Source organism: Pithys albifrons, chromosome 1 (genome assembly GCF_047495875.1).
Source record: "Pithys albifrons albifrons isolate INPA30051 chromosome 1, PitAlb_v1, whole genome shotgun sequence".
NCBI lineage: Eukaryota > Metazoa > Chordata > Aves > Passeriformes > Thamnophilidae > Pithys > Pithys albifrons.
Window position 1 is genome coordinate 31782857 of NC_092458.1, and position 19259 is coordinate 31802115.

The 19259-nt window shown below is 36.7% G+C and overlaps 1 protein-coding gene across 3 annotated transcripts in view; it reads left to right on the forward strand.

Moving 5' to 3' along the window:
* The window catches only part of FGF14 (fibroblast growth factor 14), a 423741-nt gene that overhangs the window by 222974 nt on the left and 181508 nt on the right, over window positions 1-19259 (forward strand). Inside the window, exon 2 of one of the 3 annotated variants that reach the window (XM_071548833.1) lies at window positions 11366-11405. The exons of the other annotated variants lie outside the window; for them this stretch is intronic. The gene's annotated coding sequence lies outside the window, so the exon portion shown is untranslated. The remainder of the gene's footprint in view (window positions 1-11365; window positions 11406-19259) is intronic. 3 annotated transcript variants of the gene reach the window in all.

Genomic DNA, 19259 nt, shown 5'->3' on the forward strand with positions numbered 1-19259 from the left:
AGGACCTCAGATTGTGCTGATACTGATGGGTCTGATTTCTGTTGACCTAGTGCCTCTTGCTAGTTCTTTGCCTGACCATAAGTAGTAACATGGCAAATTGCAGGGTAAGCCAAACTGCTGGTCTGTCAGGAGTATGAGGAGACATGGGCAAAGAATCACCAAAGCTCTGGAGGGTGAAGGAGAACTCAGATGCCTTTTGCTGTGAAGGTTGTTCTTAGGCTGTGGTAACCCCAGCTGCAAGGCAGTGGGTTCATACTAGATTTTGGAGGCAAAGTTTTAAAGGAATTTAAAGGGATGAAAATTTACCCTGATCAGTAGTGATTAATGATTTTGTATCCCAGAAGATGATCAGGAGTGCTGCTTGTTGCTGCTGCTGCACAGAAATGTATCTGACTTACTGTTACCCTTGAACTCTTATCTCCTCATAATTTCAGACATGATAACTATGTCTTTTCCCCAAAATGACTTTGGATGGTGAACACTTAATGAATTTGATCAGTAGTATGTCTTTATAGCAGATAAAGTAAATGTTCTATGAGAGCTAAAGTTTTAATTTCTTCTATTTTCTCCTGGTTTTCATGAGTGGGGTTAGCATTATTGTTGACAAAACTTGTTTTTATCATATGTTTGGACCAAAATGAATAACTAAATACTTGTGTTCTCTTTCTTCTGATAATAGTTAATTATATCACCTGGGTAACTTTCACTCTGTAGTAAATTGATTCCCACTATATTTAAATTACATATCTTTTGAAGCTTCATTAAACACATTGTATTTTTGCTTTATATAGAAAGAAGTACTCTTTAGACCTCAATCAATGGGAATAATTTTTCAGATAATAAAGTCTCTTGGATTTTGTTTAGTTGGGATTTTTGGGAAGTGGGATTGAGACGTTCTTTACATGTAAATATAAACAGGTATCACTTCCAGTCTTCATTAGGGGTATATTTTGTTAAAAAAAAGTCCAATTAATGAAGAGAGCAGCTATGAATGCTGAAGGTGTATGTGCAGAAGAAAACCTTTTGTGAATAGTCTTTGCCATTGAACTGTAAACCATTCTTAGCATAGTGAGAAACACAACCAATAGTCAAATTCTTCAAATACAGCATGTTCTTCTGATTGATATTAATTTAAAAAAATTGACTGGCAAGCTGCTGAAGTCCTACTGGCTTCAGAAATCCCATATAAGAGGCTTTATGAGACTGAAGGAATTGTATTCACATGCTTCAAGTGACTTAATATGTGGTAGGTTCACAGTGGGCTGAATTTGTCCCATATGAGGACACTGTGTCCAGAAGGTTCAGTATTCTTGCACATACAGTCTCTTTGAAGTGTGGCATCATCATCCCTTTATGTCAATAACAGCTGATTTCCTCTTGTTCCTCGGGAACAGCTTATTTGTCACACCTCCTGCTGCCAGCTAAGAGGGACATTTTCTCTGTGAAGAGGAAGAACTTATCCCTTTTTTATTTTGTTCCTTTTTTTTTGTAAACCTCTTTAATATCATCAAAGAATTTCCTAGCAGTATGAGAAAATTTCAGTAAGATTTGGAAATCTTAATTTCATGTAGAACTTAGTGAAAAATTATTAACTGGGTAGAATTTGGAAGCTTTCTTTTAACCAGAGCCAAAGACAGTAGTTTACTAGAGAATAATTTAACTATATTTGACACTGCATTATTACAAGTGCTTAAATCAAGAGAACGTCCCGAAGCTGTGGCTTGTTGTGCAAGCTATTGATTAAGCTGAAATATTTGTTGGAAAAAAACCTAGTTCATTTATCATCTTAAATTTGCTGTTGAATATGATAATTAAATCAGTAAAATCTAGAGGCAATATTTTCAAAATTGCCTGGTCTGCTCTCTTTTGATTTTCTTTATAGTGATGTGTTAACTGTGATGACACATACTGAATATCCATCCAGGATTTGTAATGTGAAAATTCAGCAATCTATACCCTGCATCTGTATAAGTACAGAAGAGGTTTCTTTGAATCAGCAAGGGGTGGTAGTGGTGGTGAGATTTAGAAGTTAAGGTGGTAGCTAAAATTTTCAGCTGTACTTCAGTGACAATATTACTCTTCTCCTAAGCTGAAGTTGGATAGAGTGTGTTTTCATGTTACAAAAATAAGTTCCTCATTCTTATGGATATCTATGTAATTGATTGACTACAATCAGATTACTCAAAGAAGAGAAGTGTTCATCTGTATTTATTTGAACAATATTTCTTTTTTGTGGCTTTAATCACCTATCAAGTGGGAGATATTTTACTTATGATTTTTAGTTAGAATATTCCAGTTCATGTGACTGAGATGTTGATGTTATTAAATTAGGGATTTTCTTTTTTGGATGGTATAATTTTTTTTCCCAAGTTATCTTTTAAGATGCAAATGGGAAAACAGAACAAGTGTTATTTTCTAAACCATTTAAGACTCTCAGAGGCTTCTTTAAAGTGAATTCCAACAACTCATGTTATCTTGAGAAGTGATAAGAGCCCTACAGATATTGCAAAGAGCTCTTGAATTTGCAGGACCGACTTCTTCAGCTACAAAACACATGTCCTCTTTCAGGCAGTACCCATAGCTGCTTCATTTGAACTGCTTTGTTCAGGGATTAATTTTCCTCTCTGGAGATCACATAATGCTAGATTAAATCCAACTTTGAGTACTTGACAGGGTCAGAATATTCCATAATGTTCTTCAGAAATCTGCACATTTGAGCAGAATAATGGATTTTTTTCCCTGGCAATTGAATATCGGTCTCCTGCAGAAATTTGAAGGAGGCTGTGTACAGTGTAGCCTAGGATTTGCCTGGCTGTCAGCTGTTAGAGAGGTCTAGAATGGAGATTGCTGTCATCCTTAAAAATGTCTGTCCTCTGCTCCTCTGAGGAACCTTCACAAATAGATTGTGAGGAGACACTGTTGGCTTCAGAAACTCATGATGAGCAGTGACAGGTCCCATTTTCTGTACTGTTACACATCATCTGGCGGTTTGTTCATGTTCCCTGGTATATAAACAGTGTTCATACATGAGAAGTAAGAGGGAAAGCACACACTGCACACACATAGGGGCACTGAATTATGCAATTTCCAAGTGTTTACAGGTGTCATCCATCACCCAGTGATGGGCAGGAGCAGTATTACAGATCTGGGAGGATCACATGCATCTTGGGGCTCATCTAGGGGAATATCAATAGCTTCCCTTTGGGCAGCTTTGCTGCAGCAAGGTTATCACATTTATGATTACTATGCTGGCTGATGTGAAATCCAATTCTGTTGCGTTTGCTTTACTTGTTAAGAAATTTTGGGACTCCTTGAGGTGGAAACAAATTCATATTTTTTCTGTGAAATATTCGATAGTGGGATGTGAAGCCAGATTAAATAATACTCTTTTGAGGGACAGCTGGTTAGGAAATTAAAGTCTTAAATCAGACAATAGTAATGAAGTATTTAACCCAGATGACTTTTGTTTTACATATTAGGAACTATCAGGGTTTATACCCTTGGTAAAATACACTTTCTATTTCAGAAGCTCTAAGTACATTTAAACTACCAGATTCTTGCTTTGCATCTTAATTTTTATGTATGTCTTATACTGTCCTTTATTATTTCTGAAAAGTTAAGTGTATAGCAGACTATATCTCTTTTCCACTTGCTATGCTTGCAGAGCTGGACATAATACTGCAAATATATTTCAGGTTCAAGTAAACTCCAGTATCATAAAGGTAATTTCCACTTGGTGTCAATGTAAGAAGACTAGTTTAGGTTTCCTAAACTAGATTTTTCTTTTTCTAAAACATCGGCAAGGTACTCCAATCTTATCTAGTTATCAAAATAAGACATCAGCTTTTTTTTTTTTTTTAATGCTAAATATGTCAGTTGCTAAGCATTTTGGAAAATCTTTTTCTGGTACCTCAGTGGAAGCCGGGAAATTAGGAAAAATATCCACAAAGCATTTCTTAATGGCTTTTATTCCTCAGAATAGCATGTGGAGGAGATAGGTCAGTGTTCATTTATTCAGCCATTAGAGAACTATAGCAGGACCAAGTGAATGTGCACAAATACAGTCTGTAATAATTAGTCTTACATGGCAAGTTAAAACAACTTACAAATGGGGAGTCATATTTACTGTAAAAAGGGTTTAAAATGTACAAAAGGCAGGTAAGTGCTTAATTTTCTATGGAGTGTATAATTTTTTTTTTCCTTTTGATCTTATTCTTGTGACCTTTTTAGTAGAAGGTTGAACAATGAGGTTTTTTTTTTTAAATAAATTAGGAAATAAGTAATTTGTCATTCTGCATAATATGCTGGACCCCTAATAATTGCTGATGCAGGTTAGGTACCACTCAACAGCTGTCTGAGATGCAGACTGGACAAAATGCTAGCTCTGAATTCAAGCTGTTACAAACAATGCTTTCTTATTACTTCAGCACATAATACACTTTAACGAAAAAGAGAAAAATGCACTGAGGAGTTATAATCAACACTTCTAAAACTGATGTTAGTCAACTCAACTCCTATTCTAGTACTTGAGAGGACTTACTAGTTTAAAAACAACCTGGTTCTTATATGTTAGAATGAATTATCATAGCATACAGAAAGACCTCAGTATTCAAATGCAGTTCTGCAACCTTAGGCATTAAATTGGTGTGTCTAAACACATATATATATTGTATAATTTTTATAGGCTCTGAAAACTGTTTTAAGCAGTCAGAGTAGTGTGCTGTTGAGACCTACAGAAAACGGGGATTTTTAGAAAGATGTTGATGTACCATTTAGTTACCTGCATTTTAGTTATTGTGTGGAAGTTTCTTCCATGTATTTCTTCAAGTCTAATTATAGTATCTTAAAATCTGTTTTCAGCTCTTTTGAATGCCTGCTTCCCTCATGCATTGTCTTCTATTTTATTTTCTTTTTATGTTAGTCTCCCTTTCTCTCTCTCTCTCTCTCTCTCTCTCTCTCTCTCTCTCTCACACACACACACACACACACACACACACACACACACACACTTTCACACTTTCTCTTATTCTGTTGTCTCAAACGCTTTTCTCCCCTCCAAGTCTGCTTCCTTACTCCATTAATATGAGGGTTCAACTTGTACAGTTGGGAATAACATTTAGGTGTCTTTATGAGGGTTCAACTTGTACAGTTGGGAATAACATTTAGGTATCTTGTCATCAGTCTTCTTGACTTTCATGTAAAACCTGCATGTAACTCTTTCTTTTCTCATCACATGTTCCTGCTCTTCTCTTTTATAAAACCTTTCACATCTGTTGCTAGGGGATTTTTTCTTGTCTTTTGTGATGGCCATTGTGTGATGTTGACTGCAATTTGAGGATACTATTGTAATTATTTTATCAGATTCACACATAGATTACTGCTTTACATTAAAAAGGGTATAATTCATTATGTATTTTCAAACACACAAAACAAGTATGTTTATATGGCTGGAAAGTCAAAATATTACAAATAAATGTCTCTATCTTGTCCTGGAATTAAAGAATCAAATAGTCTTTTCAAATAAATGAATGACAGCCACTACTGAATAGCTTTGCACAAAGGTTGTATAGTTAGACATGTTACTTATAATGAAGTAGTGTTACAGATGCCTGGTTCTAGTCCATAAATCCACTGTGTACTGTAAAAGCTGAGAGTAAGCAAAGTGGATTGTCATGCTCCAGCTTTCATACAAGTGAGGATTGACATCCTGTCTTGAAGCAGCATCTCTTAAATGTGTGAGTGCAGGAACTATAATGGAAGGTAGATGTCACATGTAGTTATTCTAATATTTCTTGGATGAGCCTGGTAATTTTGTTTTCTTTTCTGAGTTTCTGGTTTTCCTTCAGTCCCCATAATCATATCCCATAAGACCGGCACTTAACTACAATTCTTATATCCTACAGAATTCATGCTATCTTCTTTTCTTCCTCAAGACAACTTGGATTCATTGTCTTCTTGTAAAAATGGCTTAAAACAATAAACATAGTATTATCAAACTGTAATTGTTTATGAAGCTAATTTGGCATTGCAAAAGTTGCTCATTTATAAATAAAATTAACTCAATTATATGGCTGCAGTTTTACAGCTGGTATTTTGTTGACACATCGCCTATCTGCAGTCCAGTGAGGGATTAACTGTTGTGACTCGATAATAATTATATTGCAATTTTTGAGCTGTTACATGTAGATATGATAACTTTGGTTGCGCTATGAAGGCTGTTGGGTCAGAGGAGGTTTGTTACTTTTCAAAACAATTACAAAATGCCCACAGTGCACTGTGTGCTCCAACCTGTGTGCATTTGTAGTAGCTATCTCGTACGTAAGCCTAACTGACCCAAATGATAAATCCCCAGTCTAGAATATATTCACCATTATTTTCTTTTTACGGATAACAATTAAAAAGTGAAAATACTCTAGAGAAAAAAAATTGTGCAGTCTTGTGAAGTTGTTTACATGCCCATCTGAAATGTGTGAAAAATGTCAGTCTCCTTCACTTAATAACTGCTACCATTATTGTAGATTTGTATTTTTTAACTTTTTTCTTTTTTTTTTTTTGAGCAGTATTGTTATAGGAGTAAGGCCTGAAAACTGAACTCTTATTTAGTAGGTAGTTTGTTATTTTCCATCCTTTCTTATACCTCCAACATCAAAGATGCTGCTGTTTTGTGGCAATTGCAATACTGCTCTTTATGCTCATCTTTCAGAGAAAGCTGAACATCGTCCAAAACAATTTTCTGTTTTTTTCACTCTTCATCTTAATTTTATTTTCATATGTTGCTTCTTATCTTAGCCCACAAAATAAATTTCCATACAGCAAGAAATATAGCTCCACCAATTTGAAATGAGGAAACAGAAAGAAAATCTAATAGTGGAAGCTATAAAGAATTCTGTTGTATGCTACCTTAGCTCACTAGCTTGTGCTTCTGAGTCCAAGGGTTTGCTTTCCAAGGGACAATTGAGTGCTCAAGAATGAGGCATATCTATTTTTGTACATGCCTTAAAGATATCCAAGGGAAAAAATAATATTTATACTTTTCTTAACTTTATTGGCCCATGTGTCACAGGTTGCCTGCCTCTTGGAGAAGTGTGAAAATTACATTGTACTACTCTCAGCACTGCATGTTGTCACAGTGATATCCAATATCACTGACTTCCTGGCAGAGCACAGTTGATTCATTTGTAACCTTCTATTTTCCTCATTCTACATCTCAGTGTTCCAGGGTCCATTGGTTGGGTTTTGGTAGTTTTTGCCTTTTTTTTTTTCTATTTTTAAAAATCTTTTCCCCTTCTTTGCCAAACAGACTTTCAAGGAAACAAGAAGTTCTAGTATTTGAATGTGTATCTTCTGTTTGAGCTCAAAATCCAGGCGGCAGATTCAGCTGGGCATAGTGTCTTTTCAGATTTTGGGGGAAATTTCCATTTCTTCCATTCTGGTTGGGTTTTTTGTTGTTTTTGTTTGTTTGTTTTGTGAAATCAGTAAATGGTCGCTCAGCATGGTGTTTTTGTCCTTGTATGATCCTTGGCTTTTTCCCTTTGTATTTCCCCTGTATTTCCTCCTCCCGCCTGCCCCCCTCCCCGCCCAAGTATTCTGTCAGCTGATGCGTTCTTCACAATCGATAAAACTGTCCTTCATCTCCAATGCCCAAAAGGTGGTCTTTTTGTAACTGTTCTTATTATTTAGTCATTCTCCTTTTTTAAATAGGCATTCAGTTCATACTCTTTATTCTGTGCACATTCAACACCTGCTAAACAGAGCATGTCCCAGCTAGAAAATGCTGTCCCTTCTGCAGAAATAGCTTCTTTACTCTTTGTTCTGTACTGCCTGCTTCTCATACTGCACTATGTCTGGCTGCTACTGGGACCAGCAGGACCTGTTGTTCAAATAATGATATTTATACACATACAAAACTTTACCAAAGGAACAATTACATTGCAGGCTGGTAGGACAACTTTCAAATGGGAGAGTTTTGTTCTGAGGAAAAAAAATCTTTCCAGAGATTTTTAGGTGAATTTTCAGAAACCTTTAGGGTATGATTTTATGACCACAAAAAAAAAAGGTCAAGTCAGATTTTGATTGACTACAGTGTTTCAACAGGTATTTCCAACGTTTTACATCTTTTGTACGAGGAAAGCACCTCAACCCATGAACGTTCTGCAACTTCAGTAGAGCTGGTTAAAATCAAACATTTTTTTTCTGAAGGAGAAAGAATGATAAAAAATTATGTATTTCATGTCAGTCAAATGTGTTTAATTAAAATCAATATTTTGATGATTTTTGCTAAAGAACAATTTGTGCACTGCAGGAATTGCTTATAATTTTTTTTAAAACTTTGCATTCCAAAAGATCTTCCAAAGGTGAATGATATCTCTTATTGTGGTCTCTGATTTTCATGGCCATCTACCTGTTTCTGGTGAGAAAATCATATGTATTACTTGGAATGCATATGACTAAGTGCAGAGTTTACAGGCCTAAGAGCATTATGCTCATATTACCGGAACTGTGCAATGAGATCTGGGCCTCCTTGAGTATTCTGTACTACGTACTATGTGCAGGCTTTTCTCCAGTTAATCTGGGCAAGCAGTGTGTATCTGACAGCAAACTGCATTTAACGATGATGTAATCTGACTGCTGGGTCTGTTGGGATATTGCTGCTGAAGAAAAAGTGTTTGAAGCAGAGTTTAAACTCCTATGGGAAATCCAAGCCTGCTGTCCCCTGTCTTTGGTGGCTGATGTGTATAAGCAGGACTTGACTGGAACTCAAGGAGCCTATAGGGTAAAACTGGCCTCCACAGCCAAAAAGTCAGAAGTGCATCCCCATGCTTGAGTTTCCTTCCAACTCCTCGTTGGGATTTCTGTCTTTCTTTCCTGGAAAACATTTTTGTAGGTATGACAGCAGAGGTGTTGTATCCTCTGGATCTATGTAGCAAGATTATAATAGAATCATAGAGCAGTTTGGATTGAAAAATAGATTAAAGATTCTCTAGTTCCAATCCCCCTGCCATAGGCAGGGACACCTTCCACTAGACCAGGTTGCTCAAAGCCTCATCCAACCTGGCCTTGAACAATTTCAGGAATGAGGCAAACAACTTCTTTGAGTAATCCATTCCATTGCCTCACGACACTCACAGCAAATAATTTCTTCCTAATACCCAATCTAAACCTTCTGTCCTTCAGTTTAAAGCCATTCTCCCTTGTCCTATCACTGAATGCCCTTGTAAAAAGATCCTTTGAGCCTGGTTGAAGGTTCTGGTTCAGGTAATGCAGATATGAATGGAATATTTGGGAAGCCAAAAGTTCCTGAGTATTAGAATAGCTGTATCACTTGCCTGTGTGCCATAGCTATGGGACTCAGTTTACCTTGTCTTCCCTAATCTGGTGGGTCATCTGGTGGTGCTACATTGTCTTGTTCTCTTGTGACCTGTGGCTTTGCAGTTTCATTGAGTGTCATTGACAGTTATCTTCTCTTTTCTGTCTGAAAATTGAAGTTTATAAATTATTTTGTAGCTACAACAAGGTAAATAGCTAATTTATTTTGCTTTTGATCTATTTTAATTATTCTGTTCCCCAGGACCAACGGTGCATTTCTGTTTTCTTGTAGTTTCTCTGAGTTTTTGTTTGTTTGTTTTAAATTGGTTTATTTAATCTTCAACCTGCCATCAAACTTTACTTCTGTTGGGTTTACTATTGAAGAAAAAAACCACAAAACCTATTTTGTCTTCTCTTGGATTTTACTTCTTTCATCATATTGCTGTTCCCTCTTGCTCTGTCTACACTCGATGACTTAATTACATTGTCCTAAAGGAAAGTTCAAAAAGGGATCACTCTCTAAAGTTTGCAAGCTTCCCAGTGGTATAATAATTATTTCAAAATGTACAGCTTAATTATATTCCAATTTCTATAGCTTAGTAAATAAACTGCAACTCCTGTGTGAAGTGATATAGAAGAATGGTTTATGATTTTCTCAAAGCCAGTTCATTTAGAACTAGCAGTTAAAAGACACATGTATTTAAGCTGTCAGGAAACTTAGTTTTTAAAGCTTGTCCTGGTGTAATATTTGACCCGTTGTTGCATGAGTATCTAACTCCCCTTTATTTCGCCTTTGGATTAGTTCCCCACTTAAATGTGTGTAAAAGCAGTGCAATAACGTGCTGGGGCAATGCATGTATTTTAACAAATATTCTTTCACTCTTCTTGAATTTGCCTACAATCTACCTCACTCTGGTAGTAATTGCATCATATTTGTCTTACAGTTACAACATCTGTTTCTCTTCATGTTTTTAAGCACTGGAGCTGTTTTACATCTGTGGAGGTCTCTTATTTTAGGATAGTTTTGTTGTCAAGTGATCTCTGAAGTTATTGGATATACATTTCTCTTTCCAGAAAGATCATCAAAAAACACTTCCTAGTCCTCAAGAAGTTTCTGTACCTAGCATATTCAAGATACAACCTGTCAGACAGTAAGGAAAAGATATTCCTTTTTCAAAACTTGGATAGTCCAAAATTTTCACTGTGGTTCTTTAAGCCCTGTAATTTACTTCTACACAACAGCCATTGGAGTCAGAATTAATTATTTTTCTGAACTGACTACTTCCAGATTAAGTTGTTTGTGCAGTATGTGTTTTTCTCCTTCAGCAATTCATGTATAATGCTGGTTTTCTTAAGAGCCATCAGATGAACTTGCATCTTCCCTGACCTAGACCACACTCATATCAAGAAGATGTCTGGTTTATTCTATGAGAGGGGAAGTTTTTAGTAATAGCGGAAATAAGCAGTGCTATGAAGATACTCAGTGGGGTACAGATAAACCTTACATGTGTATCTGTTCATGAGCAGCCCATTGGAAGCATTTTTATCTTCCAGACCAAAGGACTGAGGCAGCATTACCTGCTATATACAAAGCTGAGATTTGATCCTTGATACCATTCTTGCCACTACTGTTATCAAGACTTACTGCTTAAACTGGATGATTTGATTGAAGAGTCTTCACACTGGCAATTAAGAGGATCACTTCTCCCAATTTCATTTCTTACCACTTCTGCTTGTTGTATGGAATCTTGTTTTGTAGGATGGGAGGAGACAGGAATTACAAAGTTCTAAATTACATACTAGTGATTGTCTTTGTCATAGTCTTTTATCCTGCTATCCTATCTTCCTCCCTCTTTCACCTTTTTACATTATACAGACTTTCTCCATAATAGCATATTTCCTAATTCTACAAATTTTCTCTCTTTTTTTTTTTTGTTAACTGCAAGGGGGAGAAAGGGTGGAAGTTTACTGTATGTAATACCCCTGTGATTGACAGTCTTTTTGCCTCCTGCTTCCTAGTAGGTAGATAACGCTTGCTATATGGGATCTTGTTTTGTAGGGTGAAAGAAGAGGGAGGACTACAACAAACACAAATAGTGGTATGTAATTTTCCCTTTCTCCTTTGTCTCTCCCTACCTACCAATCTTAACACAGAATTTGCTCAATCATATGGTGATGCCTTGTACTGCTGTTTGCTGCCTTTTATAAAAACACATCTTCACAGGTTTTGTTAGTCAAATGCCTGACACATTTTAAGAAAGAATACAAATGAAGATTAGATACAACACATAGATACTGGATCAGGCTGTGCTGACTCTTGGGCACAACGTGACTGAACTTAAACTGACCAGGTTCTCTATCCCACTGTGACATCTGAAGTTCTCCAGTCATCCATTATCTTTAAAATTATTTAACAAGCTACTGCATGTGGGATTTTGGAGAAAACATCTGCAATGGGGAAAGAGTAATCATCCTACTTAAAGCAAAATCAATTACATGCACAGAGTGTGATATCTTTTTGAAAAGCTAATGCTTTAGAGCTGATAAAGAACTTCCTGGGTTTTTTGGGCCAAGTTTCATCAAAATATAGTAAACTTAAATTTTAGTTGCACAATCTTAATTAGTTTGAATGACATAGGGAGATGGTACCCAGCTGTGCATAACACAAATTACTCAGAGTTTAGAGGGATTTTTCTTATAAAGAGGAAGGCTGCCATTAGATATAAAAGTTGTATTATTTCTAAGGATAGGACAGCACTTTAAAAAGTACCATGTTTTGTACTGTTTGATTATTTTTCTAAAATTCACACAAGTTATTCAAAAGTCATTGTCACCCAGTTTGGGCTTTGGGGTTTTTTTGGTTGGTTGGTGGGTTGGATTTTTCTGTTATAAAACTCTTACTTCTGCCCTTTTGTTAAAATGACAATAAAATTGACAGTTTGTCAGAGAGATACAGTAAAACAGCTGTAGCACAAAAAATAATAGGAAAAATGCTTTATTGAATCAAGTTATTAAGAGGAATAGAGAAAAGCAAATAATGTGTCAAAAACTTGTTTCGAGAGAGATACCATCTTCACTAGACCAATTTACTTTGGGTTGTTGTGGGTTGTTGGTTCAGTATTGACTGAGAAGGAACAAGTCTTCCCAGTGAATCATTCCTAGTTTCTATGACACCCCTAAGATCTGCACAGTACAGCTAACAGCAAAAACAAGTCATATTTTCAAGGTCTGAATAGCTGTGATAATTAGGAAAAAAAAGCTGCATTTGTGTTTGCTATGATGATGGGAAAGCTTTCCCATTTCGTCTGAAAACAAGAACAAAACACAGTAAATTCTCAACAGAGTACTGAAGCTGCACTCCTCTTGGTAACAGCACTTGAGGGATCAGATCCTGTACATTAACTGATTTGCACAGATTGTGTGTCAAAAAAAGTAAATGAAAAAGGTAGAATAAATTTCATCTGTTTGATACTCAGTAAAATATAATGTTATTCTTTTTACTGTGAGAAAAACATGTTGTAATGGATTACTTTAATCCTCAGTATGGTGTTGTTTATGGGCTGACATGATGCCTATGAACAAGATAATTCTCTTTCTATTGTGAGACTAGAAACAAAGGAATTTTGTATGATCTGTCTGTGTTTGGTCCATTTAAAAGGAATGTAGTGGGTTGACCCTGGCTGGATGTCAGGCACCCACCAAAGCTGCTCTATCACTCTCCTCCACAACTGGACAGGGAGGAGAAAATACAACAAAAGGTTCATGGGTTGAGCAGGAGAGATCACTCACCGGATACTGTCACAGGCAAAACAGACTCAGTTTGGGGATATTAATTATATTTATTACTAACCAAATCAGAGCAGGAGAACGAGAGGAGAATGAGAAGTAAAATAAACCTTAAAAACAACTTTCTCTCCCCTTCCTCCTTCCCTCTCTCTACCTCCTCCCCCGCCAGTGGTGCATTGAGATGGAGAATATGTCAGTTCATCACAGGTTGTTCCTGCTGCCTGCCACTCAGGGAAAGGAGGACTTCCCCTGTTCTATCATGGGGTCCCTGCCATGAGAGACAATCTTCACCGCACTGCTCCAACGCAGGTCACTTTTCCATGGAGTGCAGTCCTTCAAGCACAGGCTGCACCACAGTGGGGCCCCCCAGATTCGTAACTCCTACCAGGAAAACGTGTTCTGGCTTGGGCTCCTCTTGTCATCAGTTTGCAGGGCTCTGACAGGACCCCGCTTCAGCATGGGCTTCCCACAGGTTCACAGCCTCCTTTCAGGGATCCACCTGCTCTGTTGTGGGTCTTCATGGGCTGCAAGTGGATCTCTGCTCTCCTATTAACGTCCATGGGCTTAAGGGTGACAGCCTGGTCTTCACCATGGGCTGCAGGGATGTTTCAGCTCCCACGCCTAGGGCACCTCCTCCCTCTCCTTCTCCACTGACTTTGGTGTCTACATAGTTGATCCTTTCACATGTTCTCCCTCCGCCCTTCTCTGGTCCCAATACATCTGTGCAATAACTTTTATGCCTTCTTAAATACATTATTGCAGAGGTGTTCCCACCATTTCTAATTAGTCTAACCTCAGCCTTGGCCAGCAGTGGGTCTATGCTGGAACTGGCTGGCATTGGTTCTGTTGGACATGGAGGAAGCTTCTAGTAGCTTCTCACAGAAGCTACCCCTGTAGCTTCCCTGCTACTAAAACACAGCCACGCAAGCCAAATACAAGGAAATACAGTCTTTTGGTGAGGAGATTCTTCCCAGACTATGGTAAAACCTAAATTCACTTTGTCAACATGGAGCAAAACTACTCCATCATGATGGAAAATGAGTCCCCAAAGTGTGTTTTATTTAATTAATAACTGCATGTTGTGTCAAAATATTAAGATGATAGAGAACTAATTAAGATGTAGAGGTTTTGTACTGTTGGCATTGGGGGGGAAAAAAGTTAATTGCTTTTATTCTGAGGTTCATAACATTACCATTAATTTTCATGATAACTTTATTGCATAGACATGACACATTGAATAGAGCTGTCTGACAGAAAGTGCATGGGCTACTAAGATGTCAAGAAAAATGGCACTTCAAAAGTTTCAAAAGGATGAATAATTTCTGTGGATTAAATTCTATCTGAGCTGGGAGCAGAGGGGTTTGGCTTTTTTCCTTTTGTTTTTTAAATACGATTGTGATTCATCTGCATAATCATCAAAAACCCTTCTCTCCATGCAGCCTAGCAGGCTGACCATTTTAGTTTCAAGAATTGTTCCAGTCCTATAGTGTGGGGGCCACCACCTCCAGGTTATGCAGATACATTATATCTTTATCTTGGTACTGTGGATGAAAGATCTTTTAATAGGAACGTGTGTGGAGTAGTGCTTCTTTTACCACTTGGAGTGGAGAGCAACAGTGGCACCTGGGGACTTCTAGAGGGTCCATAGTATCTCTGCAGCACCTAGAAATCCTCTTTACCAGTGTAGCCCCCAGTATCCATTTTGGCAGAATTGTGGATGAAAAATGTATATTGCAGCATGTTAGTCTTGTATTTGCTGTTTTCTGAAAAAAAAAAAGCTTGCAACAACCCTCCTAATGTGATGAAGTAGTTACATAACTTGCTAAGAATAGAAAACTTTTTAAAGCTTTCCTATGGGCATAAATAAATACTTATTAGCAGGTTTGTGGGTGTACTTTCTGGCATTTGCTAGATTTTCGTAATTTTTCTGTTATAAATAATGAAATAGAACATTAAGAATACTGAAGGATAGGTTTTGAAAATGGATATTAAGAGTATGCAGTTCCATATATTAAAAAAAATTCTTGTTCTTCATTCATATTGAATTTTGACAATGTTAATTAAAAGAATGTCAAGGTTTGAATTGTTTCCATACCTGAAAACTGCTATTCAGGGTTAACAAACCAGATTAATAGTAGTTCTGGGTTATGTCTGTTTCAATCTAAGAACTTAATGCCAATCTAATTCTGCTAAAAACATTTAAAACATTTTTCTTTAAAAAATGGTGTTCATGCCATTGCTTCCTTCACGTAACAGCACTGCTGCCTTTTGTGAAGCTGTGTCTGACTGGCCCAGCAGCCCTGGAGATGAGTGACAAGCTGGGTGATGATTCAGCCCACCTCCCTTCAGCCTCACTAAGATACAGGGCTACTTAATCATGCTCAATAGAGACACTGGCCCTACCAGAATCTGATCTTTTCTAACCATCTGAGCATAGTTAGATGTCTGTCTTAGCACCATGTTTGGTAAACTATCATTTTCACATGTCCAGTCAAGAAATTTGTAGCTCTGAGAATTCTGCTAGTTTTGTTCATGTGACTTTTAGATAATTTCTTCTGCATTTTGAACATGTGTATTAAATTCTCCTTGTAAAAGGGACTGGAGGAAGCAATGTTTCTCTTTTCAACAGATCACCCTTTCCCCAAAGAAAAGAACTATGCACTTTATAGTGGTATGTAACACAAAGAGGGATTAATGATGTTCAATAAAACTAGATTTCTTTCCTTTATAAAGAAGAAAATAGAAACAGTGGGCTTTATCCTTTTCCTTAAGAAACTCCATGCTATAATTTTGTTTTCTGGTCAGGCAATTGGTCTTCCTCAAAAACTATAACATTTGAAAAGTTATCTTATACTTGCTAACCTTTGAAAAGTGAAACTAGGTATTTGATAGTGACTTTTCTCCTCAGTCTTTTTTTGAAAAACAGTTTATCTTATGTTTAATAAATTCTCAACATGTTTCTTCAATAATATAAAATAAAACCCCCAAAGAACAGTCCATTGTGAAGGGGAGAAGCCTGCAGTAATGTAAAAAAAAACTGACCAAACCCCCAAGATTTTGTAAAATTGCTGTTTGGAAGTTGTATTGAGACCCCAATCTTGAGAGATGTTGAATCTTCAAAGATAAGCAGACATTTAGTCATTTCTCTAAGGTAACTTAGAGTTCTCACTGAGAAATATGAGTTATTTGATGGTGTGCAACATAAGACTCAATATTTTGAGGTTATTTTTCATATTCTTCCTCCAAACTTCACATTAAATATTATCAGTTTAAAACATATCTGTTCTACAAAGCATTCAAACCTTGCAAAACTGACCTAGAATTTAAAAGTCATTGCATCCTCTCAACTCTCCTGTTGTGACCATCAATGCATTTCTTCCATCAGTATGTTTCTTATCAAGCTACATGCTGCTTTCTCCACTGTTTTGAAGTGCCAGGCTGAGATGCTACTGTCAATTCCTTTTTTTTTTTTCCCTGATGACATTTACTGTCAGGGACAAAAACCCCATCATTGAGGCAGAGGTTTGTCTATGTATGAATATACCTGGCAAGCAGTTTTTCATACAAAGGAACCTGTTTTATATGCTCACTGCAGAAAGAACAGAACTCATGTTCTGTACTTGGAAGGGAGAAGTGAACAGTGTGACATGCTTGGATGAGTGATCTGAAAAAAAAAAAGTCCCATGTTACACTTTACATTCACACCAAAGACTTAAATATGTAACTCTAAAATGCTTCCAAAGCACTATCATCAGTTTGGTGCTTACAGGTATTCCCCCCAAACCCACAAAGATTATTTGGCTGGTTTCATGCAGTCTTGAAGAATACATCTAATAAATGAATTATTTATCAACCAACTGATTTATAATAACCAGATACATAAAATACAAGCATGGCCAACTGAAAAATAATGGTTACTTTATATTTGTGATGAAATTATACTTTTTTCTGCTTTAGAGTAGAAAGCAGAAGAGTTATTGAAATGTCAAAATGTAGACATGAGGGAGGCCTTTGACCGAAAGAACTCTTGCTTCTGTATCTGTCCAACCTGCCTCATTGCCAGTACATACCTGTTTCTTGCTATTCCTTTGCATTCTTTCCTTATTTATTTGGTCTAATAATTGTGATTATAAAATTTACACTTGACCCACAGAATATGGAGTGTTAAACGTGTTCATTAAGTGTATTAAGAGTCAAATGATTTACCATGGAAACCAAAGGTTTCCCAGTCTTCATATGCAATATTCTTGGAATGCATCTTACTAATAAGGGAGTTCATTTTGCCATCTGCTTAATACCAGTGCTTCTCAGTGAAGCAAAGGAGGTAGGATGGGGTATGTGGTTTTTGAAATATCATTTATTGAAGAAGTTTGAAAAAGTAATCTTCTTATGAAAGGCAAAAGGACAACTGGTTAGCTTTTTAACTCAATTATTTTTCACCCTGTTGCTTATCCCCTTATTAAGACATCAAAATCACATGACTGAATTTACAAAGGTTCTGACTGGGACTCTGCAAGTCAGTAGGAGGTGGGGCAGTCAGCTTTCTAAAAATAAGTGGCCTGATTTTTATACTCTAGGGGAATTTTCACTCAAGCAAAAAATTGTCACTGCCAGATGGAAGCATTACTACAGCAAGGGGATGTTAACAAAGATGCACTCAGCAAGGCAAATTGTTACCATAGTAACAAGATGCTAAGCATTTTCAAATAAATAAATAAAATTAGACAGTATTATTTAGAGGACTCAATTGCAAAAAGAAATAATTTTGGAAGATTTTTTTTTATTGGAAATGTATGTGATTTTTTCTACATTCTGCTTAAAACTTTCTTACAACTTTCTGTTGCTGACTAGGTGCATTGCTTTCAACTTAAATACCCTTATCAGCTCTATTCATTTTTATTTCAGAACAAATCCTCTCCATTATTCCAGCATATTTTTACAACTAAACACTCTTTAGTCTTTGATAGCAGCTTTGACTAACAGCAAACTTAATATTGGTATTGTAACAGCTTCTCAGAGTCCCCACCCAGAGACTGGCCTCCCACTGTGTTTGTTACCACCCAGGGGGTCTTTCATAGTAATGTAGCTACATTAAAGGGTGTAAAATTTGATGCCTGATTTAGCTGCCAAAATGAAGGGCCAAATTAAACCTTGTAGTGAAGAGTTTGCATTATGCAAGAATGTTAAAGCAAGCGTACTTTAAAAAAGGAAGAAATAGTAATGTCTTTGTTAGCCACATGGCCAAAGATAACACCTTTACTGTTGGAGAGGTGGACTGTGGAGGTTGTATTTTCTTCTCAACATCTTGTAAAAGTTGTTTGAGCCCCACTGAAATTTGCAGAACACTTACAAACCAATGTATTTACACCAAGCAGGCAAGGGGGGGGGGGGGGGGGGGGAAGAGAGCAAAGGGAGAGCATGCATCTCTTCTTCTCTTCTTAATCATCAGATACAACTTCTTCAAACAAAAATTTCAGCCTCCTAAATCAAGAACACAACAGACTAAGGCTAATTTGGCAGGATTTAAGAGGTGAGAGAATTCTCATCTTTAGAAATGAAAGAAAATGGAGACTTTATTGGCTTTTAGTGTATTTGAAAATACTGTCCTGACAAAAGCATGAACATGTAGAGATTTGGCACAGGGTGGTTTTTGAACTTTTTTCAGAACTTGTTGGCTTATGTAGGAATTGTGGCAATTCTGTTGCCATTGGGACCAAATAATTTTCTGTTTAATGTGTTCACCACCAACCTGAACATATGGAATATTGGTGTTGCTCCCATAGCTGGGCTCTCTTTCCTGCAGGATCACACCGCGTGTTGTGTTGGCACCATCTGTCGCTATTTTAAATATTTAGATTAATGGTCTAACACTAATCCAATGTCTTAAACTATTAATTGCTCTAGATCTGTTGAAAGAGAGACAAAGGGAAAATTATTTCCTGCAGGAAAAGTTGCTCTAATTTGATTTTTCACTTAAAATATTTCATAGATCAGGGCCAAATACTCTAATGCATTTCAAGCAAGTGAAGTGTTCAGTTGTGAATAATCCATGAATATACATAATAAATCATACTTAATTACATTTTGATGTCTGGATAGAATCCAGTATGTTTTGTCAAGTCTCATAGGGAAACCGCACAGGCTATTTATGCATCATTTCATAAATT